The 23,266-nt window shown below is 41.5% G+C and overlaps 1 protein-coding gene across 2 annotated transcripts in view; it reads right to left on the bottom strand.

The window, feature by feature from the left end:
- The window catches only part of SNX3 (sorting nexin 3), a 52,976-nt gene that overhangs the window by 21,297 nt on the left and 8,413 nt on the right, over positions 1 to 23,266 (bottom strand). The window lies entirely within an intron of this gene.

Genomic DNA, 23,266 nt, shown 5'->3' with positions numbered 1-23,266 from the left:
AGCCTTATGGTTCCATTTACCACAGCAAGTCTTCCAAGTCCTGAAGCAGCAAAACAGCCCCAGACCCTGCATTAGGGCTCTTTCACACATCCTGCCATTTCCGGTACTGGGAAAACCAGTGCCGGAGATGGTGTCCATTTAATAAGTGTGGCATACGTGTGCCACATCAGTATCACACGTACCGGCAACTGGAAGTCAGTGGTACAGTTCGGCTCTTCACCGACGCCAGGTGCTGAAGACAGCTCTCATTATTCTCCCCTACTCACGCTGTAATCAGTGCTAGCATGGGAGAATATTGAGAGTTATATTCAACTGATAACAGCAAGAGCAGGCGGCTGATGAGTATTCATAAGCCTAGGCCTGCGCTATAATGAAAAATACAAAATGAGATGGGGGTTCACCTGTATTTTTGATAACCAGACCCATTAATTTAAATGGGTCTACGTGTCGCCGATGAAACCTGTCACCCACACGTACCAGACACAATGACGTCTAAAAAAAAGCATTTTTTTTTTTTTTTTTAAAAGCCAGACGTAATGGGACATACATCTTGCAAAAAGTTCAACTTTTGTCTCGTTAGTCCAAAGAGTATTGTCCCAAAGTCTTGGGGATCATCAAGATGTTTTCTGACAAAACTGAGATTAGCCTTTCTATTCTTATTGCTCAGCAGTGGTTTTCATCTTGGAACTGCCATGCAGGCCATTTTTGCCCAGTCTCTTTCTTATGGTGGAGTCATGAACACTTACCTTTACTGAGGCAAATGAGGCCTACAGTTCTTTGAATGTTGTTGTGGGGTCTTTGTGACCTCTTTGATGAGTAGTCGCTGCACCCTTGGGGTAATTTTGGTCAGCTGGCCACTCCTGCGAAGGTTCCCGCTGTTCCCTGTTTTTGCAATTTGTAGATAATGGCTCTCAATGTGGTTCACTGGAGTCCCAAAGCTTTAAAAATGGCTTTATAGCCTTTTCTAAACTGACAGATCTCAATTACTTTGTTTCACATTTGCCCCAGAATTTCTTTGGATCGCGGCATGATATCTAGCTTTTGAGGATCTTTTGGTCTACTCTTTGTCAGGCAGGTCCTATTTAAGTGATTTCTTGTTTTAAAAACAGGTGTGGCAGTAATTAGGCCTGGGTGTGGCTCGGGAAATTCAACTCCGCTTCCCAAAGTTGTGATAACCCAGAGTAAATTTATGATTTAAGGGTGGTGTGGGCAATCACTGTCTCACATAGGGCCCCCTAGGTTTGGATTTATTTTTCCCTTAATAAAGATCTTCATTTAAGAACTGCATTCTGTGTTTACTTGTGTTATCTTTGTCTAACATTTAAATTTGTTTCCTGATCTGAAACATTTAAGTGTGTGTTAAACATGCTAAAGAATATGAAATCAGGAATGGGGCAAACACTTTCATACAACTGTATGTAATACAGTTCCATCAAATTCTATCCAGTTACCATCTACATCATTCAAAAGTATTCAGCTTTTGCCCTTACGTAATCCCACTGCACAATTTTGTACTTTTTTTTTTCTTTTCAAATCTGCTATACAGTTCCTGAGATATGGGTCTTTATATTTATTGCCAATTTGAATGCTTTTTATCAAAGGGTAATAATGGAGATCATTCTAAAGAGAATCTTGTGAGCTACACCCACCTTCATGAAGAGCCAAAGAAAATTAGAATTCGTTATAAAAGACCATATCGCTGCAACCATATGGCCGATTTGATAAAAGTAAAAAAGTTGATGACTCGGGAGCAGTAGAATTAAAAAAAAAAAAAAAGCAAAAAGTGGACACTTTTGACCTTGTGAAAGGTCCTCTTTAAAACTGATGTCTAGGACTTTGGTCTTCAATATTAGACCATTGGCTGGGGTGCCAGATATCAGACCCCGGACAATCTGCTCTAATGGGTACTGGATATATACAAAATACGTAGCAAAACAAAGGTTCAGTAAGTTATTTAGTGGGTCCTGCCTGGTACTGCACCTTATCTATTCAAGTGAAGCAAGGTCTTGAACTTCAGAATAATAAACAGCTACAGTTGCAAACAAAATTATTCAACCTAAAAAAAAAAAAAATGCATTTGACCTGTAGATAGGGGTTATTCTGTAGGTTAATAGCATTCAAAATCTGTGTGGCTGCAGCTCTGAAAACCTAGCTACTGGAACAAAATTAACTTTATTCCTTCCAAAAGCCTTTGGCTTCAAGTCAACAGTCATTACAAAGAGAGCTGTGGCTGTGACCAAACCCTGGGCCAGATTGACAGCCAGCTCAGCAATGACACTGCTGAGCCGGGTGTCAGGCAGTCCTGGGCCGTACGTACTGAGTGGTGACTGAAGTCACACCGGTCAAATATCTAAGGCCAAAGTCAGAATAGCGTATCACATCTGCTGCGAGCCAAGTGTCAGTGCTCCGATCCTTTGACATGAGAAAAATCGCAGCACAGGTGCGAAGGAGATGGAGAAATTAATTTAATCTCCTCTGGTGCTGGCATCAGCGGGAATCACAGTACACTCAGATGATATCCAAGTATAGTGCAACATATGGGTGAGTGCGATTCAAATTTAGCATGCAATCGCAGCATGCTGCATTCCCCCCCCACCCCCATGTCTGATCACTATCTGATTGAAGCAGGAAAAAAAAAACATGCTTTTGAAAGCAGAAGCATAGGATTAAAACGATACAAATGCAATCCGATTTTTAGGAACTTATCTAGAGGTGTGACGAGCACCTTGAACCCACAGGTGTTTCAAAAAATTTTATAGAACGTTGAGCAGGGAAAATAAGAAAAAAAAAAAATAAAAAAATAAAAAAGGATTCCCGCACAAATGTTTGCTTTTCCCAAAAATGGACAGTACAACACAGATTCCCTATATAAATTGTGTTCCAAATTATTATGCAAAAAGAGTTTAGGATTGATAAGGTTAGAATTTTTTTGCTTGTCATTTAAACTCATTGATGTGTCAGGGCTCTTTATATCACTGAAAGCAATTGCAGATACCTGTGCAAATTAGTTTGGCAGGTGTGTCCAAATAAAGGCAAGACTACTTAAGAAGGCTGTTCCACGTTATTAAGCAGCCTACATTTTTTGCCAAAATGGGAAAGAAAAAGGATGTGTCGGCTGCTGAGAAGCAACAAATTGTGGAGTATTTAGGTCAAGGCATGACTAAAATCAACATTGCCAAGGCACTTCATCGTGATCATCGCACAATCAAGAAGTATGTAGCTGATTCCCAGCACACACGTGTGCGTGCTGATAAGGAAAAATTGAGGACTCTTTCCAACAGGCAATTGCGTCAGGTTAAAACAGTAGCTGCAAAAATGCCCTGTCATAGCAGCAGACAAGTTTTTGAAGCTGCTGGTGCCTCCAACGTCCCCCGAACAACAAGATGCAGAGTCCTTCAGAGGTTTGCAGCTGTGCGTAAGCCATCCTGTCGACCACCTCTATCCACTGCACACAAGCAGAAACGGCTCCAGTGGGCCAAACTATACATGAAGACTGACTTCCAAACTGTTTTGTTCACCGATGAGTACCGTGCAACGCTCGATGGTCCAGAAGGATGGAGTGGAGGATGGCTGGTTGATGGACACCCCATGAAAACACAGCTAAGGCGCCAACAAGGAGGAGGTAGAGTAATGTTTTGGGCTGGAATCATGGGGAGAGAGATTGTCGGCCCCTTTAGGATCCCTGAAGGGGTAAAGATGAACTCCATAATCTATGTGGAGTTTCTAAAACAGCACTTCCTGCCATGGTTCAACAGGAAGAACTGTGCTTTCCGCAGCAAGATCATTTTCATGCATGATAATGCACCGTCTCACGCTGCAAATAACACATCTGCATCTCTGGCTGCTATGGGCATAAAAGAGGACAAACTTATGATGTGGCCACCATCTTCCCCTGACCTCAACCCCATTGAGAACCTCTGGAGCATCATCAAAAGGAGTGTCTATGCTGGCGGGAGGCAGGTTTTCTGTCCACATGCAAAACAATTGAAGCACAAACCATCCAAAAACTGACAAATTCAATTGACGAGAGAGTTCTGAAGCTTCTTTCGAACAAGGGGTCCTATGTGCAAATGTATCACCACCTAGAATAAAGTTCTGACTTGAAAACTGTTTGATTTCATTTTGTAATAAGCTGATAATGCTTATAATTTCACAACTGAACATTTTATTGTTCAAAATAAAAAAAGGTTGAAAACTGCTGTGCATAATAATTTGGAACATGCATTTTGAGTGTTTCTTATTTTTAAAAATATACTGTTTTCATAGGCAGTTTGTTCAAAAACATTGCAATTATACTAGAATATTAGATGACTGGAAAACAACAATAAAAAACAAATCTGAACTGAGAAAAGTAAGTTAATGTGGTCATGATGCACTTACATTGTGCATACACATTAACTTACTTTTCTCAGTTCAGATTTGTTTTTTATTCATTTCATTGTGCATTCAGTGCATATAATGGGTGTGACCGCCCTCTTTCTGAGCTGGGAAAGCCATCCAGTCTGGCCTAAGCTGTTACAAGTGGTTCAGCCGCTCGACCTTTATTCACATTCACGCCACTTGGCAAGTGATAAGGTTTTAAATACTAGAGTAGGGACTGTCCCACAAGGGTTGCCGTGACGTGGCGGGATGGCTTGTATATTATTTTGATCAAAATTATGTTTACTAAATACCCTTATTATTATTATTATTATTATTATTATTATTATTACCTTTATGCATTATTTGCAGTATATTTTTTTACTTTTAGTTCAGGATATTTGTGCTTTTTGTTTTCTCTGGAAAATAACAATGACTGCAATTCATATAGGTAATTTAGAGAAAATATGAGGAAATATTTTTTGCATAATAATTTGGAACAGTGTATTGTGGAAAACTAATGTTTAGGTTTGGAGGTGAAGGAACGCCAACTAAATGCTGGAGCTCAATTCTGGATACAATAGATTATTGGCACCATGTCACATTTGAAGATCCCCTGACATGCCAAAACAGACAACCCCACAAGTGATCAAATTTGGAAACTACACCACTAGAGGAAATAATTTACTAGTAAAAAGTTGTTTTAGCCCCAAGCTTTTTTTTTTTTATTATTTTTTTTTTTTTATAACAGCTAATTGGAAAAAATGGACCTCTGTTTTTTGTGCAATTTCTTCCGAGTGTGCCAATACCCTACATCTAAATTGGGAAATACTTTTCAGGCACACTGCAAAGATCACAAGGGAAGGTGTACCATATTGTATTGCAGATTTTCTTAAGGTTTGCGGGTGCCATGACCAACTAGAAAAAAACCGAGGTGCCAAAAAAGCTGACCCCCCCCCCCATAAATGACCCCATTTTACAACCTACACATCTTAAGGAATTCATCTAAGGGTTCAGTGATCATGTTGATACCACAACAGAAGTTTACACCCCTGGAAAGTGAAGACAAAATAATTACATTTTTAACCACAAAAATGATGTTTTAGCCCTAAATTTTAGATTGTCACAGGGAAACGGGTATAAGTGGCACCAAAATTTGTCACACAATTTCTGCAGAACAGGGCAATGCCTGATAAGTTACTCTGTCTGACCTCTTTTCAGAGGTGCACAGAACTGTGGCCAACCGAGTTTTTATGTACACTTAAAAAGACGGATGACGCTGAATTATAAGCCTGATGGGAGTCCAGAGTCTTCATCTGCTTCATTATAGAGAATCTTCTGCCAGGGGCTCCATCTGAATCATGTACTTCAGAGATTTACATGAAAATCCTGGTGTAACTGCTCAGCGTAGAGGGCAGGATAAATGTGAGCCCGAGCCTTACTGCGATCTTTGGGAGGCAGAATGAACAAATAAACAGTAGGTCAAGAATTGCTTTTATTTTTTACGCCGTTCCTTGTGCGGTTTAAGTGATTATATGGTTTTGTTCTTTGAGTCTGTGCGATTACAGCAATACCAGATTTATATCTGCTTTTCATGTTTGTCCGTATTCACACGCCGAGATGCCATTTTTGGGAGATAAAACTTTTCTATATTACTGCTAAGTCAAGAAAAGGCTTGTTTTTTGCAGGACGAGTTGACTTTTTTTATTGATACCATTTTCCAGGCACATAACATCTTTTTATAGCTTTATATTCTGATTTTTGGGAACAAAAGAAAGAACAAAAAACAGCAATTCAGGATTTGGTTTTTTTTTTAACGTCATTCACAATATGGTAAAAATGATGACAGCTTTATTTGATGATGTCAGGGAGGTGCTGATCTAAAAGGGACAGGGAGACCCCTCCCACTCCTAGCCTTCTAAATGCTGAGATCACTATCAATCATGGCATTTGGGAGTTAACTGGAACGGAGTGGTGAAGACACTGCTACTAACAGCGTCAATCAGAGCTCTGCTATAGCTTACACCAAGCTCCCTGGAGGGATTGTCCAGGCACAGCTCCTGTGATCGCCATTATGTAAATTTACATAATTTTGCGGGGACCTCTTCCCGACCATGACGTAAAGTTGACTGGGTTAATCTGCAGGTTAATTTTTTTTTTACATGCCAGTTCCCTTTAAGCAAAAAAATTCTACTTTTTCTGACAGCTACTCTTATTATTCAACCACTTCATGACGAGTGTTTTTAGAGTATGTTTGGCAGTATGTCCTACTGTACCTTTGATGCATAGCCAGGCACCCAGCTTATTGAAGCTTTCCTGAGAAATCTCAGACCATTCCTCATAGGCCAAGAACTCCAATTCCAATATGCTAATATTCTAGGGTCTGCCTGCTATAACCAAATCTTGTCTATAGTAGTCAAGTCAGTCAACTGTGATGACCACTCCAGAATCTTCCAGGCCATCTAAAATCAATTTTTGGTAAACTTTTAGGCACGTTTGGGATCATTATGTCATTAGAAGGTCCAATGACGAATAAGCAGTTTCCTCATATTTGGCACGACATACTCCTATGATTTCCTTATACTTGATAAAATCCAGGTGGCTCGCCATACGTTGCACGTTTCAAGTTGCTGTGCTTCAGTGTACGGAGTGGTAGGCCAGGTTCACATTAGCGTTCGGGGGCTTTGCGGAGGGCTGCGTACTTCCTCCGTTAAGCCCCGCCTACTACTGCATGCGTCCTGCGTACCTATCCTTAACAATGGGTATGCAAGACATGCGGATGTATGCAGATGCATTGTTTTGACGCCCCCGCCGTCTGCACAAAACGAAACTTGTTGCGTTCCCGTGCGGTCGGCGGGCGCATCAAAACAACGCATCTGCATGTCTGGTGTATCCCATGTTAACCCCTTAAGCCCCAAGGGTGGTTTGCACGTTAATGACCAGGCCAATTTTTACAATTCTGACCACTGTCCCTTTATGAGGTAAAAACTCTGAAACGCTTCCATGGATCCCGGTGATTCTGACATTGTTTTCTCGTGACATATTGTACTTCATGTTAGTGGAGTTTCATTCAAATAACTTGCGTTTATTTGTGAAAAAAACAGAAATTTGGCGAAAATTTTGCAATTTTCCAACTTTGAATTTTTATGCCCTTAAATCAGAGATATAGCACACAAAAAACTGAATAAGTAACATTTCCCACATGTTTACTTTACATCAGCACAATTTTGAAACCAATATTTTTTTTGTTAGGAAGTTATAAGGGTTAAAAGTTGACCAGCGATTTCTCATTTTTGCAACACCATTTTATTTTTACGGACCACATCACATTTGAAGCCACTTTGAGGGGTCTATATGATAGAAAATACCCAAAAGTGACACCATTCTAAAAACTGCACCCCTTAAGGTGCTCAAAACCACATTCAAGAAGTATATTAACCCTTTAGGTGCGTCACAGGAATTTTTTGAATATTTAAAGAAAAAAAATGAACATTTAACTTTTTTTCACTAAAAAAATACTTCAGGTTCAATTTTTTTTAATTTGCCAAGGGTAACAGGAGAAATTGGACTGCAAAAGTTATTGTGCAATTGGTCCTGAGTATGCCGATACCTGATATGTGGGGGGGCGCGAACCACTGTTTCGGCGCATGGCAGACCTCAGCAGGGAAAGAGCGCCATTTGACTTTTTCAATGCAAAATTGGCTGGAATTCAGATCGGACGCCATGTCGTGTTTGGAGAGCCCCTGATGTACCTAAACAGTGGAAACCCCCCCAAGTGACCCCATTTTGGAAACTAGACCCCCCCAAGGAACTTATCTAGATATGTGGTGAGAACTTTGAACCCACAAGGGCTTCACAGAAGTTTATAACGTACTGTGGTACAATTAAAAAATCATTTTTTCCACAAAAATGATCTTTTCACCCAATTTTTATTTTTCCAAGGGTAATAGGTCCCTAAAAGTTATTGTGCAATTTGTCCTGAGTACACTGATACCCCATATGTGGGTGTAAATGACTATTTGGGCGCATGGCAGAGCTCGGAAGGGAAGCAGCGCCATTTGACGTTTTTGGCTGGAATTGAGATCGGACACCATGTCGCGTTTGGAAAGCCCCTGATGTACCAAAACAGTAGAAACCCCCCATAAATGACACCATTTTGGAAACTAGACCCCCTAAGGAACTTATCTAGATGTGTGGTGAGCACTTTGAACCCACAAGGGCTTCATAGAAGTTTATAACGCCCGTGTGTGAAAATACAAAAATCGTATTTTTTCCACAAACATGATCTTTTAGTCATAAATTTTTTCATTTTCCCAAGGGTACAAGGAGAAATTGGACCCCAAAAGTTGTTGTCCAATTTGTCCTGAGTACACTGACACCCCATATGTGGGAGAAAACTACTGTATGGACACACGTCGGGGCTCGGAAGGGAAGTAGTGACGTTTTGGAATGCAGACTTTGATGGAATGGTCTGCGGGTGTCATGTTGCTTTTGGAGAGCCCTTGATGTACCTAAACAGTGGAAACCCCCCACAAGTGACCCCATTTTGGAAACTAGACCCCCTAAGGAACTTATCTAGATGTGTGGTGAGCACTTTGAACCCCCCAGTGCTTCACAGAAGTTTATAACGACTGTGCGTGAAAATAAAAATATCGTATTTTTTCAACAAACATCTTTTGGTACCCTTTTTATTTTCCCAAGGGTAACAGGATAAATTGGACGCCAAAAGTTGTTGTCCAATTTGTCCTGAGTACGCTGATACCTCATATGTGGGAGAAAACTACTGTATGGGCACACGTCGGGGCTCGGAAGGGAAGTAGTGACGTTTTGGAATGCAGACTTTGATGGATTGGTCTGCGGGTGTCATGTGCGTTTGGAGAGCCCCTGATGTATCTAAACTATCGAAACTCCCCACAAGTGACCCCATTTTGGAAACTAGACCCCCCCACGGAACTTATCTAGATGTGTGGTGAGCACTTTGAACCCCCAAGTGCTTCACAGACGTTTATAACGCCTGGGCGTGAAAATAAAAAAATCATTTTTTTTCCACAAAAATGATATTTTTGCCCCCAATTTTTTATTTTCCTAAGGGTAACAGGAGAAATTGGACCCCAAAAGTTGTTTTGCAATTTGTCCTGAGTAGGCTGATACCCTATATGTGGGGGTAAAACACTGTTTGGGAGCATGGCAGAGCTTGGAAGGGAAGGAGCACCATTTGACTTTTTCAACGCAGAATTGGCTGGAATTGAGATCAGACACCATGTTGCATTTGGAGAGCACCTGATGTGCCCAAACAGTGAAAACCCCCCAATTATAACTCCAACCCTAACCCCAACACACCCCTAACCCTAATCTGAGCCCTAACCCTAGCCCTAAAATACTTTTTTTTAATTTTATTATTTTTCCCCTAACTAAGGGGGTGATAACGGGGGGTTTGATTTACTATTTATGGCGGTTTTTATGTTTGGCGGCTGTCGCACGCTAAAAGACGCTTTTTAATTGTAAAAATAGTTTTTGCATCACCACATATTGAGAGCTATAATTTTTCCGTATTTTGACCCACCGAGTCATGTGAGGTCTTATTCTTTGCGGGACGAGTTGACGTTTTTATCGGTACCATTTTTGGGCACGTGACTTTTTTGATCGCTTTTTATTCCGATTTTTGGGACGCAGAATGAACAAAAACCAGCGTTTCATGAATTTCTTTTGGGGGGGTGCGTTTACACCGTTCCGCGTGCGGTAAAATTGATAAAGCGGTTTTATTCTTCGGGTCAGTACGCTTACAGAGATACCTCATTTAGGTTGTTTTTTTATGTTTTGTCGTTTTTTGCAATTAAAACAATTTTATATAAAAAATAATTATTTTTGCATCGCTTTATTCTGCGAGCTATAACTTTATTTTTTGCAGATGATGCTGTATGGCGGCTCGTTTTTTTGCGGGACAAGATGACGTTTTCAGCGGTACCATGGATATTTATATGCGTCTTTCTGATCGCGTGTTATTGCACTTTTTGTTTGGTGGTATGATAATAAATCATTATTTTTTGCTTCGTTTTTTATTTTTATATTTTAAGGGGTTCGCTAAAGGGGTTAACTAATGGGACAGTTTTATAGGGCGGGTCGCTACGGACGCGGCGATACCAAATATGTGTACTTTTGTTTGTTTTTTTTATTTTCAAAAAATGAATTTATTGGGGAATTTTTTTTTTTTTACTAATTTATTTAGCGATTTTTTTTCGATTATTTTTACAGTTTTTTTTTGTTTTTTTTACTTTATTACATAGTCCCAGGTGGGACATCACTGTCCTGTGACAGATCAGCAATCTGTCACAGGCAGTTCTGCAGACTTCCTCATGCCTGCGCTTTGCAGGCAGTGAGGAAGTCAGCTCCCTACAGGCCCCCGTCGCCATCTTGGATCCGGGGGCCTGTAAGGAAAGAGCCCCCGGCAGCAGCGCTGCACATTGCGCTGCCTTGGGGGGCTCAGGGAAGCACGGAGGGAGCCCCCTCCCTGCCGATGCTTCCCTTTAACTCCCGGTACACCGCGATCGTGTTTGATTTGCGGTGTACAAGGGGTTAACGTGTCGGGGGCGGTCCGTGACCGCCCCTGACACATTGTGCCGGGTGTCAGCTGTGATAATCAGCTGACACCCGGCCGCGATCAGCGGCGCTCACCACGTGGGCGCCGCTGATCATATTAGACGTACTATCCCGTCCTTGGGAATTAAGTCCCAGGGCACATGGACGGGATAGTACGTCTAATGGCAGAAAGGGGTTAAAGATAGGTACACAGGATGCATGCGGAAGGAGGCGGAGTTTAACTGAGGAAGCACGCAGCCCTCCGCAAAGACCCCGAACGCTAATGTGAACGTAGCCGTACTATTTTCTGCATTTGCTTAATTTTCCCTCCAAAAGACATACTGCTGATCTATAGGTCCAAAAAGTTAAACTTTATTTTCATCAAAGAACATTATCCCCAAACTTCGGTAGCTTATTTGTTCGATTTACAGCATACTGAAGTCCACCTTATGCTTTTGGGTTAGTAGAAGTGTATGACTGACATGGAGATCTTTAGTATATGTCTTGGTGCAAACTGAAACCGCATTGTCTGCTGACCCTAAAGCTTGCTGCAGGTCTTTTGCGGTCATTTGTGGGTTTTTGACAACCTGGAATCTGGTGGCAGCTGATAATAGCTTCCTCTTTCTACCATGTACTATGGTCATTTCCAGCTCTATGGACATTCAATGCATTTGTTGCTTTGTATACCCTTTCCTTCTTTGTTACATATACAGAGCTGGCAAAAATTAAGAGACCACTGTAAAATTTTCAGTTTGTCTGATTTTTCTCTTTATAGGTAAATTTGAGTAAAATGTAAATTGCTCAACATGTCTTCGAACTTCCAAGCACTAAATTTTGTATTCTCAGAAAATGAGAAATGGTCACAATAAAAAAATGCAGTGCTTGCAGAGCTCAATGCTAAGAAAACAAGTTCATAATCATTTAGAAACAATATTAATGTTTTAACTCAGATAGAGTTCAGAAATCAATATTTTGTGGAATAATCATGATTTTTAATCAGATTTTTCATGTGTCTTGGCATGCTTTGCACCAGTCTTTCACACTGCTTTTGGGTGATCTTATGCCACTCCTGGTACACAAATTTAACAGTTCTTTGATGGCTTGTGACTATCCATCTTCCTCTTGACTACATTCCAGAGGTTTTCAATGGGGTTCAGGTCTGGAGATTGGGCTGGCCATGATAGGAATTTGATGTGGTGGTCCTTCATCCACACATTGATTGACCTAGCTGTGTGGCATGGCGTATTGTCTTGCTGGAAAGACCAGTCCTCAGAGTTGGGGAACATTGCCTTAGCAGAAGGAATCAACTGTTTTTCCAGGATAACCTTGTATGCGGCTTGATTCATATGTCCTTCGCAAAGATTAACCTGCCCAATTGCAGCCTTGCTGAAGGATCCCCAGATCATCACCGATCCTCCACCAAATCTCACCGTGGGTGCAAGACACTGTGGCTTGTACGCCTCTCCAGGTCTCCTTCTAACCATTAGATTACCAGGTGTTGGGCAATGCTAAAAATCAAAGAAGATTACCTTACTCTAGTCCTCTATGGTCCAGTCCTTATGGTCTTTGGCAAACTTCAGCCTGGCTCTCCTTTGCTTCTCATTGATGAAAGGCTTTTTTCTAACTTTACATGACTTGAAACCTGCCTCTAGGAGCCTGTTACAAACTGTTCTTGCTGTGCACTTCATCCCAGCTGCCATTTGCCATTTCTTTTGTAGGTCACTTGATGTCATCCTGCAGTTGCTGAGTGACATTCGAATAAGATGACGGTCATTCCAGTCAGTGGAGAGTCCTTTTTGCCCTCTGCCGGTCTGTAGCTTTGCTGTCCCCAATGTCTGCTGCTTGACCTTGTTGGAATGGGACTGCCATTTTAGAAATTTTAAGGATGGAGGCAACATAATGCTCACTGTATCCCTCTGCTAGTAAAGCCAGAATTGAGCCCTTCTTTTCCTTCCTCAAGACTTTTCTTTTCAACTCCTTTGGCATGATTAAAAGTTATTTTTTCATTCCTATTACTTTTGGGATATTACTAGCACTTGTTTTGCCATCCAGCTTGTCCTATTGCAAGAGGATTGTGAACGCCACAGCAGGGTTTTTTTTTATACATTCCTTCGTTAAATAAGATTTGGTTCAGGTGATCACCTAATTAGAAGCACATTACGTAGAATGAGGCGTACTCTGGTTGGAACTCAACTGACACTGGAATGGAAGTCAGACATGTAGAGAAGCTGATTTTTATAACAAGGTGCAGTGGTCTCTTAATTTTTGCTTGAGCTGTAGTTACATAGGTTGAAAAAAAGACCTATGTCCAGCAAGTTCAACTTTCTTCCACCAATTGTGCAAAGCAATATTCTCTTCTCTTAACTTTTTGGACCACAATTTAGCCATAATTCTAACATGCAAGGAAATGTCAACAAATCCCTAACTAGTCCACCTATTTTATGCGTTTTATCTAAAATTGTATTGGCTAGTCTTTATATTAGTTGCATAATGTGTGCTTGAGACAAATGAGCACTCTTATGAGGGATTCTATTGAAAGGTTTAAGTAAATCTTAGACTGCAGTAAATATTAAAAGTGGCTATCAGGATCCTGACAGCGCCGACGTACAGCCACCGCTGAGCAGGGACTCACCTGCACTTTAGGGACCCCTGGGGATCAGGACAGTCAGAAAGTATAGGTGCACAGGACCTGAGAGATGAAGTTTAGCTAGCCGGCACGGGACCTACGGTCATGTCAGGCAAAACGGAGTTCATACACTGTACGGACAGCGAGGTACAGGAGGGATAAACAGACGGGAGGTCAGACAAAGCCAAAGGTCATACACAAGAGGGCGACGTGGTACCAAGGGGACGAGCAGAGAGAAGTCGGGTCACAAGCAGAGAGTCATACACGAGAGGTAGCGCAGTACAAGAGGGACAGGCAGAACTCGTAACAGGGACAGAACCGGATCAAAACCAAACAAGCAAGCAAGATATCAGGCACAAGGCACACGTACGCACAAGGTCAACTAACTCAGCCGAGGGCAGGAGTATAACTGACACCGGACGTAGGTCCAGTGAGCATTAAATAGCCGCCCTCTGCCAGGGAGAGGCAGAACAATTAACCCCCAGTCAGACCAGGACGGACCAAAGCGAAACCCCGTCCTGGATCATGACAGTGGCATTCTGTGTTGAATTTGGAGAAAATGCTTGTTATTAGTTGTGCTAAACTTATCTACATTGTTCTTGTTTGACTGCTTTATTGCAAATACCAGATAATTTGTAATTTGGTAAGAAGCCATTACTGCAAACAACATTGACACCAACTGTATATCTATGGGACAGTCTTTCTATTCACTTAAATCTCCCCAAATTTTGGAATTTTTTTTACTACTTAGATAAAAAAAGAACCTTAAACATGTTTGGTGTCTATGAACTCATAATGACCTGGAGACTCATAATGGCAGGTCAGTTTTAGCATTTAGTGAACCTCGTAAAAAAAAAAAATTAAAAAGCCAAACAAAAGTGTGGGATTGTACTTTTTTTTGTAGTTTCACCGCTCTTGGAATATTTTTTCTGCTTTCTATTACTCGACATGGTAAAACCAAGCCCTCACAAGGCTATTTTGACCTAAAAATAAAAAAAGTTATGGCTCTGGGAAGAAGGGGAGTAAAAAATGAAAATGCAAAGCCAAAAATTCTCCTGGTCGTTAAGGGGTTAACTATTCACAACAATAGTAATTTTGACCAGGGGTGCTTAAACTTTTACATGCCACACATTGTGTGGACCCAAAGTCTGACTGAGCAATTTCTTCTGCGATCTCGCAACAGATGCATTGCTACTTTGTACAGTTGTGGCCAGAAGTATTGACACCCCTGCAATTCTGTCAGATAATACTCAGTTTCTTCCTGAAAATGATTGCAAACACATTCTTTGGTATTATCTTCATTTAATTTGTCTTAAATGAAAAAACACAAAGAATTGTCCTAAAGCTAAATTGAATATAATTCAACACCAAACATAAAAAAAAGAGGGTGGACAAAAGTATTGGCACTGTTCGAAAAATCATGTGATGCTTCTCTAATTTGTGTAATTAACAGCACCTGTAACTTAACTGTGGCACCTAACAGGTGTTGGCAATAACTAAATCACACTTGCAGCCAGTTGACATGGATTAAAGTTGACTCAACCTCTGTCCTGTGTCCTTGTGTGTACCACATTGAGCATGGACAAAAGAAAGAAGACCAAAGAACTGTCTGAGGACTTGAGAAACCAAATTGTGAGGAAGCATGAGCAATCTCAAGGCTACAAGTCCAACTCCAAAGACCTGAATGTTCCTGTGTCTACCGTGCGCAGTGTCATCAAGAAGTTTAAAGCCCATGGCACTGTGGCTAACCTCCCTAGATGTGGACAGAAAAGAAAAATTGACAAGTGAATTCAACCCAAGATTGTGCGGATGTTGGATAAAGAACCTCCACGAACATCCAAACAAGTTCAAACTGCCCTGCAGTCTGAGAGTACAACAGTGTCAACTCGTACTATCTGTCGGCGTCTGAATGAAAATGGACTGTATGGTAGGAGACCTAGGAAGACCCCACTTCTTACCCTGAGACACAAAAAAGCCAGGCTGGAGATTGCCAAAACTTACCTGAAAAAGCCTAAAACGTTTTGGAAAAATGTTCTCTGGTCAGATGAGACAAAAGTAGAGCATTTTGGGCAAAGGCATCAACATAGAGTTTACAGGAGAGAAAAAAGAAAAAAAAAAAAAAAAGAGGCATTCAAAGAAAAGAACACGGTCCCTACAGTCAAACATGGTGGAGGTTCCCTGATGTTTTGGGGTTGCTTTGCTGCCTCTGGCACTGGACTGCTTGACTGTGTGCATGGCATTATGAACTCAGAAGACTACCAACAAATTTTGCAGCATAATGTAGGGACCAGTGTGAGAAAGCTGGGTCTCCCTCAGAGGTCATGCGTCTTCCAGCAGGACAATGACCCAAAACACACTTCAAAAAGCACTAGAAAATGGTTTGAGAGAAAGCACTGGACACTTCTAAGGTGGCCAGCAATGAGTCCAGACCTGAATCCCATTGAACACCTGTGGAGAGATCTAAAAATGGCAGTTTGGAGGAGGCCCCCTTCAAATATCAGGGACCTGGAGCAGTTTGCCAAAGAAGAATGGTCTAAAATTCCAGCAGAGCATTGTAAGATACTCATTGATGGTTACTGGAAGCGGTTGGTCGCAGTTATTTTGGCTAAAGGTTGTGCAACCAAGTATTAGGCTGAGGATGCCAATACTTTTGTCAGGCCCATTTTTGGAGTTTTGTGTGAAATGATCAATGTTTTGCTTTTTGCTTCATTCTCTTTTGTGTTTTTTCATTTAAGACAAATTAAATGAAGATAATACCAAAGAATTTGTGTTTGCAATCATTTTCAGGAAGAAACTGAGTATTATCTGACAGAATTGCAGGGGTGTCAATACTTTTGGCCACAACTGTATAATGCTGAAACAGCACGTAGTTGCATAGGAAGACGTTCAGTGTACATGCCTAAAGTACATGTCACCACACGTCAGTTCTACACTGCAACAGCACTATTGTCTGCAGCAAGAATTTAGAGGGAAGCCCTCAGTTGGTCAGACTGAGTGTGATGCAACGGCAGGGGTACATGGGTAGAAAATTACTGTGCATGTCCAGAGTAATGGCGGCTGCTGCGCATTTGGGTGCTTTAGGAAACAGCAAAGACGGAGGGGCACAGCAGAGTACAGTCATGACTCTGTGGCCATGATATTTAGCTGGCTGGGCTGGAATAGACTGCTCAGTGCTAAGTGCTCGCCTTTCCAACTAGTCTAATTAGAATATGTGGTACTACGAGACTAAAATCTGGATTTTACAATCATGCTGGCAACTATTCCATAACATTGGGGTTATTAAAAGTCAGCGCTGAATGATGAATGCAGAGCTGTAAAGTTAATAGGGGGTAGATCCCACTGTTAGGATCCCTTTGAAAAACTGAGCAGGTAGGTGTTAATAACCATGGTTGTAGGATCAACAAAAAAAAACAAAAAAAACGTAAATGTACAAGCAAATTTGCATTTATGCAGGAAATGGTGTAAATAGTGTTTTATGTACATAATATTACATACATTTCTATATTGTCTTTGAAACACAATAACCCACTTGAATGCTTGTTAGAGGGTATAGGATCCTGTGTGGGAAAAAGCTGCCCAGAAACAATGCAGCGAGGATTACACAGCTACTTGGTATCGGAGCTCTTTTCTGAAGCCCTCTTCACCGAACGTCTTGTTTAGGACATTCTTCGCTTTGTTGTGGTACACAACCAACTCACCATTAATTTACTGCTTGTAAAACATACCTGTTGCAAAATGATAAACTACTGGAGGCAATAGCACAGCAATAAAATGGTTGAATATAGCTTTTAAATAATATTTATAATTTGGAGGAAGTCACCGTAAATTGCATGTCCTTAAAATCCTTCCCTCCCAGCCTCTCCACATAAAGGAAAACAAGAGTAAAGACACTGGAAATTAGAAGAGAGTCAAGTACCACTTTAGGTAGTTGCTGGATGCTTTTTAGAAGCCAATGAACATAATGAATAATACTGCGGGGCTTCTTTCATCCTGCTTTACTAGTCATAGACAAACATAAAGCTGCCTGGTTGCCATGGAGCCTACTTTTATACTGCCATTTCAAGTAGGCCAAGGTAGCCTTGATACAGCTGGGTTTACATTTCCATTAAAATAGTTGTTTGAAAGTTTAAAAAGAAGCTATTCACTTCGGCTTACTGTTTATTGCTTATGTTAATATCCAATTAACTTTCAAAAGGGCATCTCAATGATGCGAGCATCAGAAGTGAGCTTGGGAAAACAAACAAAAGAGGTGGAATATGTGCAGCAAGAAGCACACTGTGTTACAGCTGCACAACCTCCGAGCGCCATTCACGGCAAAGGCTCGGCACTGAAAACCGGGGGCCAAGCAAAACAAATAGTACCAGCACACAAAACTGACTGTGCATTTAATGTACGCCGCCAAATATACAGATCCAAGATCCGCATGGCTGGAGGCCAAGAACGGTCACTACTCTAACAGCCACAATTCTGGCTTTACACAGCCGTTTTGTCAAGATATTTTTTGGAGCTCCAAAAGATGCCTAGAAAGAAATACCACTCAGAAAATGCGTGCCTGACTTTTTCCTAACCATTTCTACTGTAAAATCACGCTGCTGTTCAAGCTTTTGAGAGTCTTCGGACTTCCAAAATGCCAAGCGGCAAAAAAAAAAAAAAAAAAGGGAGCCACCCATTCTTCATTCTCTTTCCACTATGAAGCCACTCCATACTCAATACAATAAAACTCAATGAAAAAGTAAGGTGAATGCCAGAAGACACAACTTATAGAGGTTTTCCCATCTCCAAGATCCTATCCGAATATGTAGCAGTAGTAGTAATAATATTAGCAAATACCGTATTTTTCGGACCATAAGACGCACTTTTTTCCCCCAAAATTTTGGGGGAAAGTGGGGGGTGCATCTTATGGTCGCAATATACTAACCTCCGACCATGGCTGGAGGCTGGTGTGGGTGCCGCGGGGCTCTGTGGTGTGGTGCTGGCGGCAGGCTGTGCTCCGGTGTAGCGGCTTTCTGTGCTCTGTGGGGGGCTCCGCCGGCATTTCCTCAAAGCCCGGAGGCCCCCGCAAATCCGTTGCTGGCTGCCGCCATGTTGCGGTGGCCTCCGGGAACATGGACGCCAGGAAGATGGCCGCTGGTCCGGGAACGGCGCATGCTCAGGTTCAGATCTCGTCCCGAGATCTCAGGAGACGAGATTCACATGGTGCGCAATGCACGCAATCAGGATTCTCCAGTGCTGTAGGTCATGTGACCACAAGTATGCAATATGCATACTGACGGCCACATTCCAACTAGACGGGCGCGGCCTCACTCAATACAAGTGTATTGAGCGAGAGCCAGAAACAGTCTAGTTGGAATGTGGACGTGAGTTTGCATATCGCATAACTGAGGTTACATGACACCCCCCCTCCCGACACCGGAGAAGCCTGACAGCAGACTTCTAGCTTTAGACTGGACTACCCCTTTAATATGTAGATACTGTACACCTAAAGAACATTTTCAGCATGGACATACATTTATACAGGTTGGTGTATTAATCCGCCAACACTTTCGGCTGCACAGCACAAGGGCTGTAAAACAGAGTGGTGCCCATATCTGATCACCATCACTTGCATTGTGGATAAAGCTTTCCAGCACCAGAGCAGCTTCATACCACTACATTTCCTCCAATAACCTTGATAGAAGGCATCTCGGAGCTCTCCAGAATTCATCTGTGTTACATCTCTTATATAACTTGTCTGAACCAAACTCCTCTAAGTTATCATTTCAATAATACTAATTTTACCAGTAATTCAAAGTTTGATGACTTCTCTCCGAAGCATAGCAGCACTTGAGTGAAACATAGATCTTTGTAATGAGGGAGCCTGTCCCCATTTCATCTTGCCCATGGTTCGGCAACATGAATCACCTGACAGGTTCTTTTGAAGATTACCTTCATGTTTTTCAACGCATTTCAAAGCTTGTTTATTCCTCAGAACTTTTTTTTTTTATAGCGCTAAGGATTAAAAAGAATCAGTCAGCAGGTTTTTGCCACCTAATCTGAGAGCAGCATGATGTAGAGGCAGAGACCCTGTTTCCAGCAATGTATCACTTCTGGCCTGTATTATTTTGATAAAATCGCTGGATTTATGCTTCAGATGTAGCTGTTCTCGGAATGCTGAGCTCTGTATAACCCAACACACTCCACTGATCGGAAGCTTTCTGTGTCAACTGTGCATAGGCAGTAAGCTGCTACTCAGTAGTGCAGCAAAGGTTACAAAGAGTAGAAGGACTAAATGGCACAAGACAACTATTCCTCTAGGGAAAATAGGTTGCGAATAAAACACTGATTTTATCGTTTTATTGAACCTACAACATGCAACCTAGTAAATGACACATGACTGAGATCAGGGTGTCTACCTCTATATTAAGGTGCTCGCAGATTGACAGAAGGTTTTTGCTATTCAGATTCCCTTTAAGTAATTACCGCCCCCTGACAGGAGAAAAAGCAGTGTGCGTCGGCTGTATATAACAGCTAACATCCTGCTTCACTGGCCAAAATTGTTTAGTTTTTTTGCATGGGTCACAGACGTTTTACCCCACTGTCATTTACAACAGCTGCACGTAGAGATGATTAACATGAGGAAGAGTGTTCCCTCTTTAACCCTATCAGGAAGCTGCAGTCGCTGGATTTCACCCCCAAATGAATCTCCATCTAAATGAAGTGGTGGTCAAGTATACCGTACATGCAATTACTCCATTCATGGTCTATTGGACTGTCACAGAATGAGTATGAGGTTTGGCTATCCACAATCATTGCAAAGACAATGAATAGAGCACCGGCTCGAATGCTCAACTAATGCTCCATTTAGAAAGGACTCTGCAGACCTTGTTCTTGGGTTTGGTGGGGGTCACAGTAATCATTTTTACGTATTTCAGCATTTTCAACCGAATTTACTGCTCTGCGTGTAAATATGTCTAAACATAAGCGGGTTTTCCACTGCCTTACTGTTCAGTGGGCTAAAGAATGTAATAAACTGTGCAGATTTATGGCTGAGGACAGCGATTCAGTTTCCTGAAATAGGAAAATTATCGTCTCACGTTTTACATCAGGCAGTCAGGAAATTGGGATTATTGAGGTCACAAAACACCATGTACACAATATGACTGCATATCTATATACAGTGAAACCACTCCCAGATGGCCACATAAAAATGTATTAAAACTGTTATCCCAGAAAAGTCCATATATATAGCGATCTTGGGAGCTTCTAAGCACATACATTTCTAGTAGTCAAAAGTAGTTTGCCACTAATGTTTAGCCTATATGTTGACCAGAGCAAAACCTCTTCTTTTCCAAGCAATCACAGTAAACGTTATAACAAGTATTCACCTACTTCACAGCTATATAAAGTTGCCTATTGTCATCCTCTGAGTGGAAGACCCTACATTGGGACTGTCTGCAAACATGGACCTAGACAAGAGGAGCCCACAGCGAGAATTCAAACCACCACTGTGTGCCCCTTTCTCCTGCTTGGCAGTGGCAGTTTCTGTTGGGTGAAATGGAGCTTGCAGTCGCTGATAGCAGTTGAGGCTTGACGAGCTACCTCAGCTAAAAGTATTGCAGTCTCTTCTGAAAAGCAGAACAGAAAGAAATGATTAAACAGTTCCAGAGAATTTTCTACCACCCATCACATTAAGCTGAATTCACTTATGAGAGAGTGAGGCATTAACTCTCCTGGTGAGTACATGCAGTTGAACCTTGGCTATGACTTGTGAAATCTCAGCACAAACTGGTGATGGTGAGATGAGGAGGCCATCTACGCTGCATGTACTGTTGTGCTCAAAAGTTTACATACCACGGCAGAATTTTTTCTTTCTTGGCCTTTTTTTCAGAGAATATGAATGATCACACCAAAAAATTCTCCACTCATGGTTAGTGGTTGGGTGAAGCCATTTATTGTCAAACTACCGTTTTCTCTTTTTAAATCATAATGACAACCCAAAACATCCAAATGACCCTGATCAAAAGTTCACATACCCCATTTCTTAATACCGTGTATTGCCCCCTCTAACATCAATGACAGCTTGAAGTCTTTTGTGGTAGTTGTGGATGAGGTTCTTATTTTCTCAGATGGTAAAGCTGCCCACTCTTCTTGGCAAAAAGCTCCAGTTCCTGTAAATTTCTGGGCTGTCTATCATGAACTGCGCACTTGAGATCTCCCCAGAGTGGCTCAATGAAATTAAGATCAGGAGACAGAGATGGCCACTCCAGAATCTTCACATTGTTCTGCTGTAGCCAATGACAGGTCGACTTGGCCTTGTGTTTTGGATTGTCGTCATGTTGGAACGTCCAAGTACATCCCATACTCAGCTTCCGTGCTGTTGATTGCAAATGTGCCTCCAGTATTTGCTGATAATGTGCTGCATTCAACTTTGACCAAGTTTACTTTGTCTTTGTAGCTCACACTTCCCCAAAACATCAGCGATTCACCTCTGTGCTTTACAGTAGGAAAGGTGTTCCTTTCATCATTGGCTTTGTTGACTTCTCTCCAAAATGTAACGTTTATGGTTGTGGCCAAAAAATTCAATTTTGGTCTCATCACTCCAAATTACCTTGTTCCAGAAGTTTTGAGGCTGGTCTCTGTGCTGTTTTGCCTCTTGTAGGCAAGATACTTTGTGGCATTGGCACAGTAATGGCTTTCTTCTGGAGAATCGACCACGCAGCCCATTTTTCTTCAATTGCCTCCTTATCGTGCATCTTGAAACAGCCACACCGCTAGTTTTCAGAGAGTTCAGTATTTCAGGTGATGTTATTTGTGGGTTTTGCTTTGCATCCTGAACAATTTTCCTGGCAGTTGTGGGTGAAATTTTTGTTTGTCTACCTGACCGTAGTTTTACAGAACCCCTGATCTTCCATTTGTTAATCCGTTTGAACGCTGCTAACTGGCATTATCAATTCCTTGGATATCTTTTTGTATCCCTTTCCTGTTTTATACAGTTAAACTACCTTTTCCTATAGATCCATTGACAATTCTTTTGCTTTCCCCATGACTCACAATCCAGAAACATCAGTGGCTGGATGAAAGATGCAAGAGTGTCTGGATCCCAGAAACTCACTCAGCTTTTATGCACACCGATTACAAGCAAACAGGGTGAGGATAGGTGAGGATGTTACCTTTAGTAGCCATTCCAACACATTTGTTTCAACTTCTGTACATGTTATCAGGCCAAAATCACCAGGGTATGTGAACTTTTGATCAGGATCATTTGGATGTTTTGGGTTGTCATTATGATTTAAAAAGAGAAAACACAGTAGTTTGACAAATAAATGGCTTCACTCAACCACTAACCATGAGTGGAGAAAACGTTTTGGCGTTATTCATATTCTCAAAAAAAGGTCAAGAAAGCAAAAATTCTGCCAGGGTATGTAAACTTTTGAGCACAACTGTATGGCCTGAAACAACTTTGATTAGCTGGTGATGATAGGGGAGATCTCTCAGAGCAGTAACTTTGGTCCTGCAGTGATAAGCGACCTGTATAAAACAGCCACACTGACATGACTGCAGACTTGCTCAATTTATGAAGAGGAGTTTACATATAAGGCCTTTTTCACACTTCAGTTTTTTCACGTCAGTCATAATCCGACAATTTTTTTTAAAAAACGGATCCACCAAAAAAGGGGCGGATCCGTTTTTTCCCCCCATAGACTTACATTATTGACGGTCGTCCGT

The sequence above is a fragment of the Dendrobates tinctorius genome, unplaced genomic scaffold (assembly GCF_039654945.1).
Source record: "Dendrobates tinctorius isolate UK_male_01 unplaced genomic scaffold, ASM3965494v1 ptg000046l, whole genome shotgun sequence".
NCBI lineage: Eukaryota > Metazoa > Chordata > Amphibia > Anura > Dendrobatidae > Dendrobates > Dendrobates tinctorius.
The sequence above is the reverse complement of the archived record's forward strand: the minus strand, read 5'-3'. Positions and strand labels throughout refer to the sequence as shown.